At 38.4% G+C, this 17,519-nt stretch overlaps 1 long non-coding RNA gene and 2 pseudogenes across 3 annotated transcripts in view; all 3 read left to right on the plus strand.

Moving 5' to 3' along the window:
- Positions 1-7,140, plus strand: part of LOC146474696 (uncharacterized) — a 47,573-nt pseudogene extending 40,433 nt beyond the window's left edge. Inside the window, exon 24 of the transcript XR_014866129.1 lies at positions 6,841-7,140. The product of XR_014866129.1 is annotated as an uncharacterized LOC146474696 (transcript). The remainder of the gene's footprint in view (positions 1-6,840) is intronic.
- LOC146474700 (uncharacterized) lies at positions 708-6,323 on the plus strand. The gene is made up of 2 exons (XR_014866056.1): positions 708-834; positions 4,057-6,323. It is a non-coding gene; the product is annotated as an uncharacterized LOC146474700 (long non-coding RNA).
- A 540-nt stretch (positions 7,141-7,680) lies between the features above and the next one.
- On the plus strand, positions 7,681-12,999 carry LOC146474701 (uncharacterized; annotated as a pseudogene). Its single transcript, XR_014866130.1, has 6 exons — positions 7,681-7,732; positions 8,145-8,267; positions 8,432-8,843; positions 9,264-9,495; positions 9,604-9,703; positions 10,513-12,999. The product of XR_014866130.1 is annotated as an uncharacterized LOC146474701 (transcript).
- Positions 13,000-17,519: the final 4,520 nt, after the last annotated feature.

Genomic DNA, 17,519 nt, shown 5'->3' on the forward strand with positions numbered 1-17,519 from the left:
CCTTGAGTTCGGCGTGAAAGGCCAGCGCAAGACTAACTGTAACAGCACTTTGTCATCAGCTATGATAAATGCCGCGCGCCCCAAATGTTTATAGTTGTCTGCAGTCTCATCGAGGCAATACTTTTAGCGCAGCAGCTTTTCCATAGAACAACTTGAAACTTTCCTGCCTTTTTTTCGAATGGAGTCAACACCAAAACGGAGAATATAAAACTAAGTCGAGCCGGGTTAGAATAATTTTAACTGAAAGACGAGAAGATTATTTTAAACCGCACGAACAACCGGTCAAGATTACGGTTGTGTGTCAAAGCACGTGATCGATGTAGAGTCACGTAGCTTGCATACAAACTCTCCAAATTGCCTCAAAAGATCTTAGGGCCCACCAGTTATTTCACTTGATTAGGTATAGTGCTCTTCTCCGGTTTGGCACAGCTATTATCCTTTTGTTTGAAACTAAGAGACAAAACAAATGTCACAGAACCTTGCGTGACTCATAAACTTACACAAAGAACTCGTTGTTAACGTTACATTAATGCGGTCAGATTGCGCTATTACAAAAGCCATTCATTCACTTTTGCGTGGCCGTTAAGTTTTGAACCCGGGGTTTTGACCCGCGTTAACATCGTCTCAACTATTTCAAATTGAAGTTTCCCTTAGTATGGAATTCAACGAAAAAGCGAAAGCGAGAGAAGGCGATTATTTGAAGATAGATGGGCAGATATGGGTACAAGCATGGAGCCGTCGTGTACGTTGACAAAAGTCTACGATACCACACCGACAGCAGCCTTCAGATTCAAGAATACGTTGCGAGCGGGCAAAATGGCTATGCCTCCTCTGGTATGTACATTTTCTTTTGAAGTTGGAAAGAATATTCAGTTGCGTTTGCCATTTTTTTTAAATAGCTTCAAACAGATTCTAAATGCTTTGATGAAATCCCAGGTTGAAATGAATTAACTGTACCGGAGACTAAGCTGGACACTAAGCAGTTTAGTCTTGTGCCTGTTTACATTCCGCTTTGGTTTTACACTGTGTCTAGATGTTCGGTAGCTGAACAGGATTTTCAATTACTCCGTGTCCAGAAGTCCGATAATTTCTCAATTTCGGGTCTATGTACGCGAAATAGACGATTTACACAAAGGCATCATTGCTCGCATTGCTAAGAAATTGTCGATTACAGTCCTTGATTTGTTGGATCGATTTCTCTCACCGCTCCGCACTCTATGCAAATCTCAGCATCATCTGGTTTGGAAATTATTTGCGTGTTTGCGCCCGTAACTGCTGGACAGGATTTTCAAAACACTCCTTGTCCGGCAGTCCGATAATTTCTCAGTTTCGGGTCTATTTACGCAAAATAGTTGAGTAATTGTGATACAAAGCCATCTTTGTTTCCATCGCTAAGAAGTTGTCGATTACAGTCGTCACTGATTTGTTGTGTCAATTTCTCTGACCGCTCCGCACTCTATGCAAATCTCGGCATCATCAGACTTGAAAATTATTTAACTGTTTAGTCGGGGACTACCAGACAGGATTTTCAAAATACTCCGTGTCCGGCAGTCTAATATAGGGACCTCTGGCAACTCAGATTTGCGACGGCTACGGCCACGGGAAGTCCGTTTTACTTGCGGTAGACGTTTTACATTTTGACTGGCAGCCGTCCTCTCTCCGCGCGGACGTGAGAACAGCAAGGTTCACGTTGTCTACAAAACGTGAGTACATTTATTTCTTTCATACAGTAACTGCGTCGAAGATGAATAAGTTGAGTAACTATCTTCCATTTCTCAATTATTTCGTTTTCGAAAGCTTACAGTCGAAGCAGGTCAAGCGTACCCCCCTAGACTCTATTAATGGATTGATTATTCTGAAATTGAACCCATTAATTGTTTCAAAGAATGCATTCATTCATTCATTGTTAGCGCGGATCAATGCCCAAATTAAAATTCGACTCTTATTGGTTTTAATTTGAACATTGATCCGCGCTAACAGTAAAAGCAATAGCCTGTAAAATTCAAACTACAGTACATTTGAAACAGCTCGTTCGTTCAAACTGTTCCCGCATGTTGTTGACATGTTCATTATGCAAATTCGGTCATGGCAAGAGCACAAAGTCAAGCGCTTACAACTGAGTCGGGCTGAAAAATTCCAATTTATCTTTCATGTATAGCATTACCCACCTTGTAGCATGAAAAAGTATGGTAAATATTTTACCAGACTGTTCATTATACCGCGAAGAATAGCGAAACACATGTGCCGAAGGTCATAGCCATTGTCGAGGGTCAACTGAAATCAACATCTTTCACTGTGAGTTCGCATACTTTTCGCTAAATTGATTGGCATATACCTCAAAAAGAGAACCGCTTATTACGATAAAACGCTTCCAATCCTTTTTTTTTTTTTTGAATAACTAACGGAATAAACGCCAGTGCATAAACGTAAAATGTCCATTTAGTGATCATTAGTGAGTTTAAACTTACCCGACAGGACCCACTTTAATACACCATGCGCGGTTGAAAATGGCGAATTTTCTTTCTGACAGTACGCGTTGACTGCTGCAAGTCACGAGAAATCTGGTTTTTGGAAAATACTATTATATAAATCAAGAATTTCCCCTTTGAATATGATGAGGGGGGTTTTCCGGCGGGCTTTCTGGTTTTCTTGTTTCATGCATTGTTCGTATAATCCAATCAAAAATCGAATTTTGATTTGAATACTTGAAACGACTAACGCGTTCAATTTTCAAATAATAGATTCATTAATAGAATATAGGGGGGTACGCTTGACCTGGTTCGACTGTAAACACAAACTATGCAACATGAAATTAAAATTTAATATTGCTTTTACGCTAAATAATCAGTGTGTTAAAACTGTTCGTCTTACTTTCAGGTTTACGGCAATGGCACGCTGGGCGCGAGCGAAGGCAAACAGCTTGCATAAAAGTAAGTTCATTCGCGAGTAAGTTTACGCAAAATCTGGTAAAATACCTAGATAAATCCTATCTTTAAGAAGATATATGAGTTTCTAGGTGAGTAGCTGGTGTGGCTTTGAGTAACCATCACAAAGTGAAATGATGTTGAGCAGAAAAGCTCGGTGGAGTCAAGCAGCTGGCTGCAATTTTATTGAACTCTCGGCTTTGCAAGAATGAAGAAAGCTCAGCACTGAAATCAGCACTCGAATGTGCGTCAGCAACATGTACTGTTTCCTCACTCCTGTTTTATTCTTTATTTATATAGAGCGCCGATGGGGTGGACCGACCAGCACGACTGTTGATGCTCAGAGAAATGATTGTCAGCGATGTAATTTCCTTCAAGAAAGGAAGCGTCAGCCGAAGGAATGCGTGGAATTTGAGTCAAATCTAGACTCGCCACAAAGATAAGAGAGTAGTTAGGGAACGATGGGACAATGTGGACGAAAATTCAACTCGAAACTCTGCTTTTAATACATTCGGCTGAATAGATGTCATCGAGATTGAACGGGTCGCGTTGATGGTGGTTAAAATATGGATTTTTAGATTGATAAGCGTCATAAAGAATCAGAAACGACATTGTTTACATAACCAAGTTTAACAGCAATTCTAGAATGCTTATAAATGAGTTCCTTTTTCAGGCCTTTCGGTTTTGCTTTCAAGTGATCAAGACGTTGCTGTCGCCGGCGAAAACCTAAAGGTTTTTATTTCGGCGGGAAAAACGCAGACTCCACCCCAGTCTTAATCGGTCACAAACGCTATTGTCGCCTTGAAAAATCAAATGCTTATAAATCGATTTACGCGAAATAGTCGATTTATCCAATGCTATCTTTGTTTGGATCGCGAAGACGTTGTTGATTACAGTCCTCCATTTGTTGTGTCAAGTGATTTCATAGCATGTCCAAGCTCGCAGAATGATCGGCCGCCAAGGACGTTCGTTTTCTGAATCGCAAACCAGAACAAAGATAGCAATCGACCTGAAATTGAGAAATATTACACTGCCGGACACGGAGTATTTTAAAATCATGTCGAGTTACCGAACATCCAGACACAGTGTTGGTTTTAAAGGTTTTAACACGTTATATCAATTTTTTTTTAAGAAATGGAGGGTAATCAGTTCCAGTGCCCCATCATCCAAAGAAGGTCAGTGGTGAAATCAGACACTCTTGACATCGTTCCGTAAAAAAGAAGTCCGGAAGAATGAAAAGAATAGTTGAACAAAACGTTCAACTGATGTACAACGTCTAGAGCAGCTGTTTAGAGGTTGGACATAATATGTTTACACTGTCAGTAAAAATGAAACGTTCTCCTTTGCTTAGATTTTCCCTTCAAAAGAGGTACTATACAAATTTCTATAGATCTACCAATGTGGTGGTAAAATGTAAGAGACAATTATTTTTTCCAAGCGTGTCTATAGAAATTTCCATAGATCTAGCATGGGTAAAATGTAAGAGACAATTATTTTTTCCAAGCGTGTCTATAGAAATTTCTATAGACCTACCAGTGTGGTGGTAAAATGTAAGAGACACAATTATTTTTATCCAAGCGTGTTTATAGAAATTTCTATAGATCTAACAGTGTGGTGGTAAAATGTAAGAGCCACAATCATTTTTTCCAAGCCTGTCTATAGAAATTTCTATAGATCTACCAGTGTGGTGGTAAAATGTAAGAGACAATTATTTTTTTCCCAAGCGTGTCTATAGAAATTTCTATAGATCTACCAGTGTAGTGGCGAAATGTAAGAGACACAATTATTTTTTTCCAAGCGTGTCTATAGAAATTTCCAAAGATCTAGCATGGGTAAAATGTAAGAGACACAATTATTTTTATCCAAGCGTGTCTATAGAAATTTCTATAGACCTACCAGTGTGGTGGTAAAATGTAAGAGACACAATTATTTTTTTCCAAGCGTGTCTTTAGAAATTTCTATAGACCTACCAGTGTGGTGGTAAAATGTAAGAGACACAATTATTTTTTTCCAAGCGTGTCTATAGAAATTTCTATAGACCTACCAGTGCGGTGGTAAAATGTAAGAGACACAATTATTTTTATCAAAGCGTGTTTATAGAAATTTCTATAGATCTACCAGTGTGGTGGTAAAATGTAAGAGACACAATTATTTTTATCCAAACGTGTCTATAGAAATTTCTATAGACCTACCAGTGTGGTGGTAAAATGTAAGAGACACAATTATTTTTTTCCAAGTGTGGTGGTAAAATGTAAGAGACACAATTATTTTTTTCCAAGCGTGTCTATAGAAATTTCTATATATCTACCAGTGTGGTGGTAAAATGTAAGAGACTTAATAATTTTTTCTAAACGTGTCTATAGAAATTTCTATAGACCTACCAGTGGGGTGGAAAAATGTAAGAGACACAATTATTTTTTTTTTCAAGCGTGTCTATAGAAATTTCTATAGATCTACCAGTGTGGTGGTAAAATGTAAGAGACTTGAAAATTTTTTCCAAGCGTGTCTATAGAAATTTCCATAGATCTACCAGAGTGGTGGTAAAATTTAAGAGACGCAATTATTTTTGTCCAAGCGTGTCTATAGAAATTTCTATAGATCTACCAGTGTGGTGGTAAAATGTAACAGACTTAATAATTTTTCCCCAAGCGTGTCTGTAGAAATTTCTATAGATCTACCAGTGTTATGGGAAAATCTAATAGAAATCCTCTATTTTTTTTTCCAAACGTTTCTATAGAAATTTCTATAGACCTACCAGTGTGGTGGTGAAATGTAAGAGACTTAATATTTTTTTCCAAGCGTGTGTATAGAAATTTCCATAGATCTACCAGAGTGGTGGTAAAATTTAAGAGACACAATTATTTTTATCCAAGCGTGTCTATAGAAATTTCTATAGACTTACCAGTGTGGTGGTAAAATGTAAGAGACACAATTATTTTTTTTCCAAGCGTGTCTATAGAAATTTCTATAGATCTACCAGTGTTATGGAAAAAACCTAATGGACATCCTCTATTTTTTTCCAAACGTGTCTATAGAAATTTCCATAGATCTACCAGTGTGGTGGGAAAATGTAAGAGAAACAATCATTTTTATCCAAGCGTGTCTATAGAAATTTCTATAGATCTACCTGTGGTGGTAAAATGTAAGAGACAATTATTTTCATCCAGGCGTGTCTATAGAAATTTCCATAGATCTACCGGTTTTATGGTAAAATCGAAGAGACATTATTATTTTTATATACAAGCGTGTCTATAGAAATTTCCATAGACTTGTCAGTCAAATGATAAAATCATGTGGTAATGTAAAATGTGATATATGCAGGTTGTTTTCAGTACTTAGTTGTAATTCAAACAAACGTGTATGTCTGTATCTTCTTATTAAACTTTACCTTGTTGAATGTGCCAGTTGTTTTGGTAAAGGATAGATTGTGAGGTGCATAGATAAGCCAATGTACGTGACGGTGGCAAAGAAACACTTGAAAGACTGTGGTAGTGACCAAATTAGCCTTACTTCAGAAAATGCGAACTTAAAAAATTACGTGTTAGTTATAAAATTTACTGTAAAATTCCGAAGAAAAACGCCCCTTATCACAAACTCTAAAATTTCTTTGATAACAAGCCTCTCTCCTGAATATTAGTCAATGGACTGTTAGGATAAGCTGTTTTAAGCTGTTAGCTTAGTGTTTCGACTTGCGCTGTTTTGCTGCTAAATTCAAAACCCCCCCCGCCCCCTTTGCGGTATATTTTTTAATATGGATCTCGCATTGCCCTGTGACTACTTGGGTGGTCACACACGATCGATTACTGTTGGGAATGATTGTCCGGAACAAATTCATCTCATGCAATATCCCTTTCGCTAAACTAATAATCAAAGTTAAATATTTATAGCCAATCGTTTCATTTCTTTTATGTCATAGATTTAGACGAATGCAAGCTGGCAAATAATCCCTGTCACGTGAACGCCACGTGCAACAACACTGAAGGGTCTTACATCTGCTCGTGTAAAGGAGGATATTTTGGGGATGGGATTACATGCCAAGGTTAGAAATAAATCGAAATTTCACCGATAACATATTGTCTAGATGTCGACTTATGTAAAATGCAAAGGAATGGTTGAAACGAAAATTGCAGAGAGGGGAAAACCAGTGAATCAGGAAAAAAAACCTTAGGAGCAAGGACGAGAATCAACAACAAACTCAACCCAAGTATGGCGTAACTTCCGGGAATCGAACTAAGGCCAGTGGCAATGATGGGCAGATGTTTTGGGCTTGTTAGGCCTTGTTGCTGCCAAATATTTTATGGTTTTATATTTCCTCTCGGTTCCATTGTAGTTTCTTTTGCGTTATTATCTTATAGTATTTATGGTTTTTGCTACGGAAATAGTTGCCTACGTATGATCTATGTAAAAAAAAAAAAAAAGAAATCTATTATCGTTTGTGATAGCTAGCATTTTTGTCGAACGTGCTCAGGAAAACTTTTGAGTTCCAATCAACGTGTCATCGTGTTAAGATCAAGTAAAGTTCAAAGTCAAGCTGTAAAATTCCGCAATTTGATCTGGAGTGTCCCATGCAAGAAACATATTTTATTGTATTTGTCGTTGTTTTTGCCAAGCACCTTAAAATTATCATTTGTGCAGTTTTCACGTTCACTAAGCGGTTTTCAAAGCATATAAAAAGACGGCGTATCGAATATTTTGGTCTTAGCCCCCCCCCCCCCCCCCCCCCCTCGCACTCTGTAACGCTGCGGTTGTCTAAGCTATGACACTGGCTGAGCTTGACACCGCTGTTATAACGTTGGTTCTCACATCTGGTGTTTACACGGCGTAACACTGGAGCAAATGCTTACACTTGTCATTTTTGAGCCCAAGTTTTGACAGTTTTATTCCCCTCTGGGTTCTACAGCGTCCACATCATTCCAAACGGTGGCCATCTATGAATGTTTGAAAAGCGTCCAAAAATCAAAAATTACCGAAAAAGTCATTAAAGAACACTATAATTATATAAGAATGAATAGTAAAGAAAAAAAGCTCGCTATTTTAAATGATTACCATGGTAACATCAAATTTCGTGAGCATTGTTCCCGATATGTTATCAATTGGAATAAAAGTTCAGTATGAACGTCTAAAGTCCGTACGGACAGATTTCTCACAGCCTGGTGAAAACAGCTTAAATAACCATACAATTAGTTTGCGATTTGAATCATTTTTATCACTTTCTTTAAGACCTAAACGAATGCAAACAGGACACTAATGTGTGTCACCTGAACGCTACGTGTAACAATACTGAAGGATCTTACATCTGCTCGTGCAAAGAAGGATTCAGTGGAGACGGGATTGCTTGCCAAGGTAGGAATACTTGGAATAGCTTACAGCTGCTGCCCTGTTAAAGAGCAATGTGAAATGATCAGCGTTTGGTTGTTATGGTGTTTTAAGCTTGTCTAAAATAAATCTTATTCAGACGTAATATAAAAAGTAAAAAGAGCCTCTTGCTACATTATCTCTTTCTCCAGGTATAAAAAGCTGTTTCTTTCTTCATCAAAATGGGGCAAATTCCACTGGCGTTTACACTATCAACCCAGATGGCGGCGACTCAATCCAAGTGTTCTGTGATATGACCACGGAAGGCGGCGGCTGGACTGTTCTTCAGAGACGTATGAACGGCTCGGTTGATTTTTATCTCGACTGGGTGTCCTATAAACACGGATTTGGAAATCTTGGTGGCGAGTTCTGGCTCGGAAACGACAATAGTCACCGTTTGACGGCTTCCGATGATGTAAAGCTTAGAGTAGATATGGAGGACTTTGATGGGAACATTAGATATGCAGAGTATTCTACTTTTAAGGTAGCAGACGAGGTGGATAAATACCGGCTTTCTATTGGAGGATTCAGTGGTACAGCTGGCGACTCAATGGCATTACACAAGTAAGAAAAAAAATTCTTAAGTGTTATTGATAGAGTTAATATGCAACTTACGCAAACGTAGGCGTAATCTTTATAGACCGTAAAACTACTGGTTGCTAAGTTTGCTCGAGTAACATTAATTGTTTATCCGCGTTTTTTTTTCTTTAAATAATTATCCATCCCATCCCCCAGGCAATGTTCTGCACTTCGTCCGCATATGTGCCCCCGAACAGAAACAATGTGTGGTTGATGTTAAGGTGGCTCTATAGGGTAAATTGGCCGCGCGAGCACTGGGTACGAAATTGCGCGAGCTTTAAAAATGTTTCCAAATCAAAACAAACATGGCGGCTCGATGCGAGTTTGGGATTTGCCATAAATAAGCTTGGAAATCTCACGTACAAAACATACGCTCGTTCAATAAATGGAATCTGTGCTTCTCAGTAAGGAGGATAGTGGAAGTCCGCAAATGTTAACACCTGTAGCCCAAAACAAAGCCCGCGACGCGTCTGGACGCTTCCGAAAAATAGGAACGATCGTTGGGGGAAAAAAGGACAGAAAGTTGGGGAAATTGCGCGAAGGCTATAAAAACTGGAGTGCCAAAAGGAAGCTTGAATTCGTCGATGAGATCAAGGAAAACGAACCACTAAGGAAGCGAGTTACAAGATCAATTGAGGTTAGTAAAAGCATCTTCCTTACAAAATACTATTGCATCCTCGCGATCGGGGGATTAAAGTTTTCGCATTTTCGCATGCCTCTATTCACGGACTTCCTGGTTCAACAGAATGCATCTCAGATAGAGTCAGAAAAACCACAAGGCTCAAGAGTGGTGGATATGAACATTCTGCTACAGGGTCTTGAAGAATGCTCCTTTTGTCACTGTGGTAAATAATTCCTATTTTTAATGTAACATTTACTCAACAATTGAAACATTTTCAGTCATTTTTTTATTTTATTTTACCGACATGTACTACAGTGTACAAAGGAAATTCACTACAAAATATTGCTGTCACTGGAATTACAACTTTGTCTACACACCCAAAGGTCTTCAAGATATATTTAATTTTAAAGTAATACAGACGAATCATTGAAATACATCCTTACATCCACTCCCATTCAAAATGTCAAATTAATGGGGTACTCTTCATTGGCTTTGTTCAATACATGTAAAGCGAAAAAATGAATTTCTATAGTGCAAATTCTATAACTATTAGGTTTGTTGGAATTATATTTACAGTGGCTAAAACAAAAATTTAATCTTCTAAGAGAAACATTGTGGCCTCATTCTTTTAATAGTGAAAAGTAAATATGGCAGCAAACTTTCTGACTTTAAATGTTGTATATCTAAATACACCAGCCTCCACCCTTATAGGTGTTATTACATTCATTCTGAGTTTGAGAAAAAAAATTTGAATACTGATGTTAATGCACATGTCACATCAAAGTAGCAATGTTCAACATTTCTTCAAACAAAAGTCACTGAAATTCTTACACACAAAAATAAAAAAATTTTCTATCAATTTGATAGAAAATACAATTTGCGATTAATAAAGTTATTTACAGTGCACTTTACAATATTTTAGGTCGTTTGTCTCTCGTCAATACAATTGGTGAACAACGCCATGGTTAGGCTAGTCAGCTGAGTGTCAGATGCAGCAACTGCACTAATGTATACAAAGTAAACACATCACAGCAACACAGATCTGGACCCTCACTTGTGATGTCAACACTAGAGCCGCCCTTGGGTCTCTTCATGCAGGATTGGGCGCCACTCATTTAAACAATGTGCTGTCTACACTGAACATTCCAGCAATGAATGCCTCTACTTTTAAAGCTCGAGAAAGGGAGGCAGGAAAGGCGGCAGAGTTGTTGGTCAAAAATAGTTGCCAACAATTCTTACGTCTTGAAAGAGAGAAAGCACTTGAAAATGGAAATGAAGCTGATGAAAACAACTTAGTGCCAATCAGTTGCTCTTATGACATGGGGTGGCAAAGGCGGGGGCAAGGATACAATTCTTCAACTGGGTATGTCATGAGTCAATCAAGTGGCAAAGTTTTAGATAACACAACAAAAAACAAAACTTGTCGCACTTGCGAAGTGGCTAAAAAAACAGGCAAAACAGCAAAACAGCATGACTGCAGGCAGAGCCACATAGGCTCGTCCAAGTCTATGGAGCCTCAGCCTGCAGTAGAACTTTTCAACAACGTAACTAATTCAAATGTAAAATTGTCCACTTATACCAGGGATGATGATTCAACGACGGAATGCGCCATCAAACAAAACGTGCCCTATGGTGTAGAAAAGTGGAGTGACACTGTTCACATAAAAAGGTCCCTCACCAAACGGCTCTACAATCTCAGTCAACACAGTAAATTTGCAAACAGCTCAATTGTCTCTCAGAAAGTCATCAATTACCTGGTGAAGTGTTTCACATATTCTATCGCACAAAACAAGGGTGATCAAACAAACATGAAAGCTGCAATAAAAAACATTGTGCCTCATGCATTTGGTGACCATGATGGTTGTAATGAAACATGGTGTGGATACAAGAAAGACCCTGCTAATTACAGTCACAGAGATCTCCCCTATGGCAAGGATCTCCATGGAGACAACCTTCGACCGACTCTAACATCTCTGTTTGATGAATACAGTACAGATACTGTGATTACGAAACTGGTCCATGCAGCTAACTCACAGCGCAACGAGGCTCTGAACAGTGTGGTGGGTTTGAAAAACCCCAAAATTCGCTACTATGGGGGAAGCGAGAGCAATGACTTTAGAGTGTCCTGTGGCGTTGCACAAACAAATTTAGGTTATAACTATGCGTCACAAACTCTTGAATCCCTTAATATTGAGCCAGGATCTTTCTGTCAAGAATTCAACAAGAAAATGGACTCACAAAAAGGGAACTTGACAAATCAAGAAAATCAACAGTTGAGTTCAAGCGACGTCCATCTCAGTTAAACAAGAAAAAAATTTCGGACACCTCCAAAAAAGAGGCCAAAGAAGGAAAAAAACGTATGAAAGTGGCATTGGACTGAATCTCTCCGCCGAGACAGCACAAGCACAAGTAAACTATTCCGAATTATCAACAACTGAACTATCCAACATCACAAAACAGCAACAACAAGAATATGAAAATTCAGTTCCTAAATCACTCTTAGGCCGCTGATTGAAAAGAAAAAATTAGATAACAGTAGTTTCTACAACTTTGTTTTGTTCGATACCGAGACAACCTCAACGGGGAAATCAGCGGAACTTTGCCAACTTGCTGCTGTGGATAGATCAGGAAAACAATTTTCGTCATACGTTTTACCGAACAGAGACATCGATTCTTACGCGTCAAAGGTAAACAAACTTACTGTGAAAACGCTGAATGGTAACAGGGTACTTTGCAAAGAAAATCAAGCAGTCACAACTTTAACATTGTCAGAGGCATTCGCGAAGGTCTTAACGTTCCTGAAGTCCAGCAAAAACACAGCTTCAGCACAGACTACTAAACCCGTTTGTACAATCTTGGCAGGGCACAACGCCGCCACATTTGATGTTCCAGTGCTTCTTCGAAACGTTGGAGAAAGTTTCGTCTCTGAGCTGGCTTCCATGGACATCTGGTTTGCAGGCACTCTTATCCTATTCAAGTCACTAATCAAAGACAAGCATCCTTCCCTCTGTTCTCTTCAAAACGCTGATGGACAATATCCAAAGCCAAATCAATCTTCTCTTTACGAACACTTGTTCCAAACGACCGTTCGACGCCCATGACGCCCTATCAGATGTAATAGCTCTCCGCAAAATCTTGTTCTCGCCACGGCTGGCGTTATCCGATGAACTGGTGGTAAACAGAAGTTCAGTCATCTCTGTCGACGATTCCTTGGACGACATGAAGTACCTTGACGAGCGCCACAAGCGACTCCTCTCGTTTCGAGGGAAGCTATACGATCCAGGTCGCGACGATGCCCCTGTGAAACAAAACATCACCGAGAAAATTGCTGGCAGTGGTCTTAGATACGAGGATCTGATGAATTTACATCGACAATATGGAAGAAAAGGGCTTGTGTGCATTCTGATGAAGCCGCCATTGTCCATTCGCTCTTCGACACCAAGAGTGACCCGCACAGCCAGAGTAGTCTCCGCAATTGTGAAACATTTCGACAAACTTTACACGAATTCTGCTACATGACTGATTAAGGTATATTCTCAATTGACTTTTAGCTCAAAATATCAATATTTTTCAACGGAAAACATAGCTGCGCTTTTAATCGAAAACATCTTTCGATTTCAAAACAACAAAAATCAACAATCGAAATCTTTTGAAAGTTCGCGCATGCTCAAATAGCGATCTTGGCGAATTCCTATTCTGATGACGTCATTCCTCTGGGAGAGAAAGAATGGAACTTTTTTGTGGGATTTCTCGAATTTCCTTCGGTGAAATTTCGTCAAATTTGGTACAGATGTAGTAACTTTCCCGTTCAATTTTCTGTCTGTTTATCATGAAAAATTGTAAGATCTTTAAAATATCGCAAAAATACACAAATTTGCAAATATTAATGAAACTGCCTTTGTGACCCCTGCTTTTTTCATCAGTAAAAGTTTGTTTTAAACATACTCTACATCATGCGAAAATTTGGGAAAATTTCACTGAAGGAAATTAAAGAAAATTAGAATCAAAGCTGTCCAGACACTGAAAAACCCCTGAGTTTGCGAAGTTGTAATTTTGTACAAAAAGTGACAGTAAAACACAGTGTAGTCTTTGCTAGTTACAGCTTGTTAGCTTTGAGTCATCTGGTATTCACAACAGAGAGAAAATCGCATTTCGATAAGAACCACTGCGCGCGCCATGCCATCAGCTGAAAACCCTATGGAGAAATGATGCTCTTTCACGTGGTGTAAATCTTTATCCTCAACGCCATGTACCAGTTGATGATTTTAGCCTCGCAAATTTGTCAATTTGGCATCACGAGAAATCGCTTAAAAAATTGTAAATATTGAAAAATCTCCTAAATATTTAATTTTCACTTCAGATGAGTAAGATACCATTCATGATGTCCATAATTATGTACTTTATCAGACTGGATGTTTTTCGTTTGGACCAAAATTGGTTTGAATTTTAAAACAAGGTCTTCGCAACATGTGGTGTCAGACACCGAAAACCCGGTTCAGGAGGGGTGAATTCAAGATCATAGCCTCACATCAAAAATAATTATCGGATCGAAGTAAAACATGTATTTCTTGCAATAGTTTACCGTGGGCTATGTTGTTAATTTTTTTGAGAATTTTGAATTTTTCGCCATTGCACACCTCTGGTTGATATTTACAGACATCCGCTCATAAATTCTATCATCTTTATGTTTATGATTTGAACATAATTTTAGCGAATGCTTTTATAATTGTAACGCTTTTGCTCTGTAAATATTTGATGAATTGTAAATAAAAATTTGTTTTCGAATAGAAGAACCGGCATCGCTGAGGTCATGGGCTCGAATCCCGTTCATGCCTGAATTTTTTTCAGGCTTTCTTTTCGCAACTGCTTAAGTTGCGTACTAACTGTGAGGTTCTTTCTTCTTTTTGATCTTTCATCCGCAGTTCAAAATATATGTTTCATATATTTACTTTCACTTTGTGGAACAGTTCACTTTTTTTCTTTTACCCGGTCCAATAAATCTGTAATTATTGTATTGTATGGTACTGGGGTGAATGTAGACCCATTTAGCACTGAAAATCTCGATCGGATGTAAATTTTGGTTGATAAGTGATACCTGTCACTATCAATTTGATTCAATCCCTGCTTTACGGTTAACTCTTGTTTTCATATCTCAAAGTGACATTGGACACCTTATGAGGTTTACATACTGTCCTATCGTCTAAGAACTGATGTACACGAGAACAGAACTCCATTTTTTTAGACTGAGAACTGAGTAGAGGTACAGAGCTATAGCTAGCCAAGGAACATCGTTTTGGAACTTAGCACTGATCTACAGTATTTAGAGTTAAGAACTGATTCGAAAACGGTTTGCATTCGTTTATTGTGATGGATGTGCGTAACTTTATATAAATGCGTTAAAAACTTACATTCCTGGGCAGCTAGTCCTCGTTCAGTGGGGTATGGGTATTAATAGCAGGAATGAAACAAACGACTCGGGTTCGAGGCTTGCATTGTTATGTTTTTTCCCTTCTTTTCCTTTTAAGTTTGAAATAAGTTTCACCTCATGTAATTTAAAGTGAATGTCCAAGGTCAGTTTGAGAGATGGAACAAGTGTTAACCTGCTTTACGCACTCGATATAAAACTCTCTCTTTGCCTTATTCTTTCTATAGTTTTAACATTAAATCCCGTAATATCAGAAATTTTATTGAAACAAACGCATATATTAAACGATGGAACGGCAATGCATAGCAAAAAAAAAAAACCAAGGAAACAATAGACGCAGTGGATGAGACTAGGATCCCGAAATGATACGTGCATGTATGGCCCGTTCTAGAGGCAGGCCTGCGGAAGCAACAAATGTAAATAAACACACGTACCATTGGGAAAGAAGGGAAAGGGGATAAATAACAAGGGAAAATAAGTCAACAATTCATGCATGTAATAGCAAGAGGAAATGGCTCGTTCTAAAAGCACGCCAGCCGAAGTAACAAACGTAAATAAATTCCCACTATTGTTAAAGTAGGGAATTGAAAGAAATAACAATAGAAAACAAGCCAAAAATACCTATAGTCTAAAAAATCGCGGCACACGAAGCGCAGAACTAAGAAATAGAAGAAAAAAAGAAAACAAGAAACATTGGACTAAACTAGTAAATGACAAATCCATGTATGGCTCGTTCCAAAAGTACGCCAGCCATCTAAAGTAACAAACACAAATAAACACGCCATCGGTAAAGAAGGGAACGGAGATAAATAACAGGTGAAAAAATAGGCCAAAGATAAATGCGTGTTAGAAAAGTAGCAACAGGAAACAAGGCAACAATAGATGCAGTGGATGAAAGAAGCAAATGATACGTGCATGTATATGTATGGCTCGTTCTAGAACTGAACACGCGAGCCGTTATAACAAACGCATATAAATTAAACACGCGTTTGGTAAACTTGGGAACGGAAATACATAGAAGGAGAAAAGAAGGAACGATAAATCTTGTACGGCTTGTTCTAAAAGCACGGCAGCCTAAGGAAGGAAACCAAATGAGCGATCAAGACCGAGCCTTTTGGTAATCAAATAACGTAAAGAAAGTTTCCAGTGCTGTACGTTTCAATATGCCCGGTTACCCGCAATAATTTTCGCTTTTATAATATTTGAAGTAAGCTCATTTAGTTGTAATTTCTTGAGATTCGTTACAGTCAAGTTCAGTGTTGGATATAGGCTTTGCTTTATTTAGTGACATGAACCGTTTAATGAGCATGGCAGTATCATTCTCAGTTCTTGGGTTCGCCGTCTGTGCTGAAAAGGTTAATTTTTGATTACCTTAAAATGTTCATTTTCTGAACATTTTCGTTTCCCACTCCCCTTTTTCTTCTTTATAAACATTCCCGACCAAACGTCATCCTAGAAAACTGAAATATTATATACCGACACTATTGCAAAATTAAATGTTGTCACCTAAAAAGCATTAACCATAAACCATGAGACCCAATAGCTTTATGGCTATAAGTACACTAAATTTCATTTAAATAATATTCTGTTCTGTGCAGAGCTCTCTTTCAAATATTCCTCTTGCCCATTAACTGTGCCTAAGGATTTGGCTTAAGATTCCATAACACCCTTTTCATGGTGAGATTGGTGTACTCTCCAAAACATTTTTTTTTTACGCGAAACCTATTCTCTGGTCACATGATTAAACTTGAAACAGAACGGTACTTCGTCAAAGGCTCATTAGCTTTCCGCGTCTTTACACATATTTTTGAAAATTTACCGTGGCTCTGAACCCTCTTGTCGAATTTTTCTAAACTTTGCAAAAAATTGTATCTAACGATGCTGATTACAGTAGCATTAATAAACTTTGGGGGTCACCGAGCTCGTTTTTGAGTTGTAGAATTGTAGAATTTTTCTAAACTTTGCAAAAAATTGTATCTAACGATGCTGATTACAGTAGCATTGATAAACTTTGGGGGTCACCGAGCTCGTTTTCGAGTTGTAACCACCAAGATAGGATGACTTAATGGTGAAATAAAGGGTGTTTTTAACAGGTCACACTGTAGTATGGTAAGCCCTTATGTGGAGAAAATTACCATAACGTGTTCACCAATAGTAACAAATTGTTTTGGTGTCATTATTGTTGCATCAACTGATAAAGAGTTTAGGATAAATCCGTCAAAATGTAAGTGCTGGAAAGTAATGGACAGCTGCGCCAGCCAGCTTAAGTCAGGTTTGGAGTGTAGGAGTAAAGTTAACACAAATCAATGATAAATGTAATAGAAAAGTCTCAGTCACAAGAGTCTTTCCAGTCACAAATCCCAGCCTACAACGAGAATAGGCGTGCATTCAACTACTGGTCATTGAGACGCATCCCAAGCACACAGGCTGAGTCATGCATGGAAGCTAACTGTAGCTTGACAACAAGGTGGAAACATCTTTTCGTTTTTCTTGTTCCATTGCTCATATGCCATACATTGACATTCAAATCCTAGCAGCATGCGAGATGTTTGTCCCATGAACCTAGTTTAATGGCCTTAGCTATCACAAGTCTCCTGTAGCTCAGTGGTAGAGC

Source organism: Pavona decussata, unplaced genomic scaffold, assembly GCF_977016875.1.
Source record: "Pavona decussata unplaced genomic scaffold, jaPavDecu1.1 SCAFFOLD_87, whole genome shotgun sequence".
Lineage (NCBI taxonomy): Eukaryota > Metazoa > Cnidaria > Anthozoa > Scleractinia > Agariciidae > Pavona > Pavona decussata.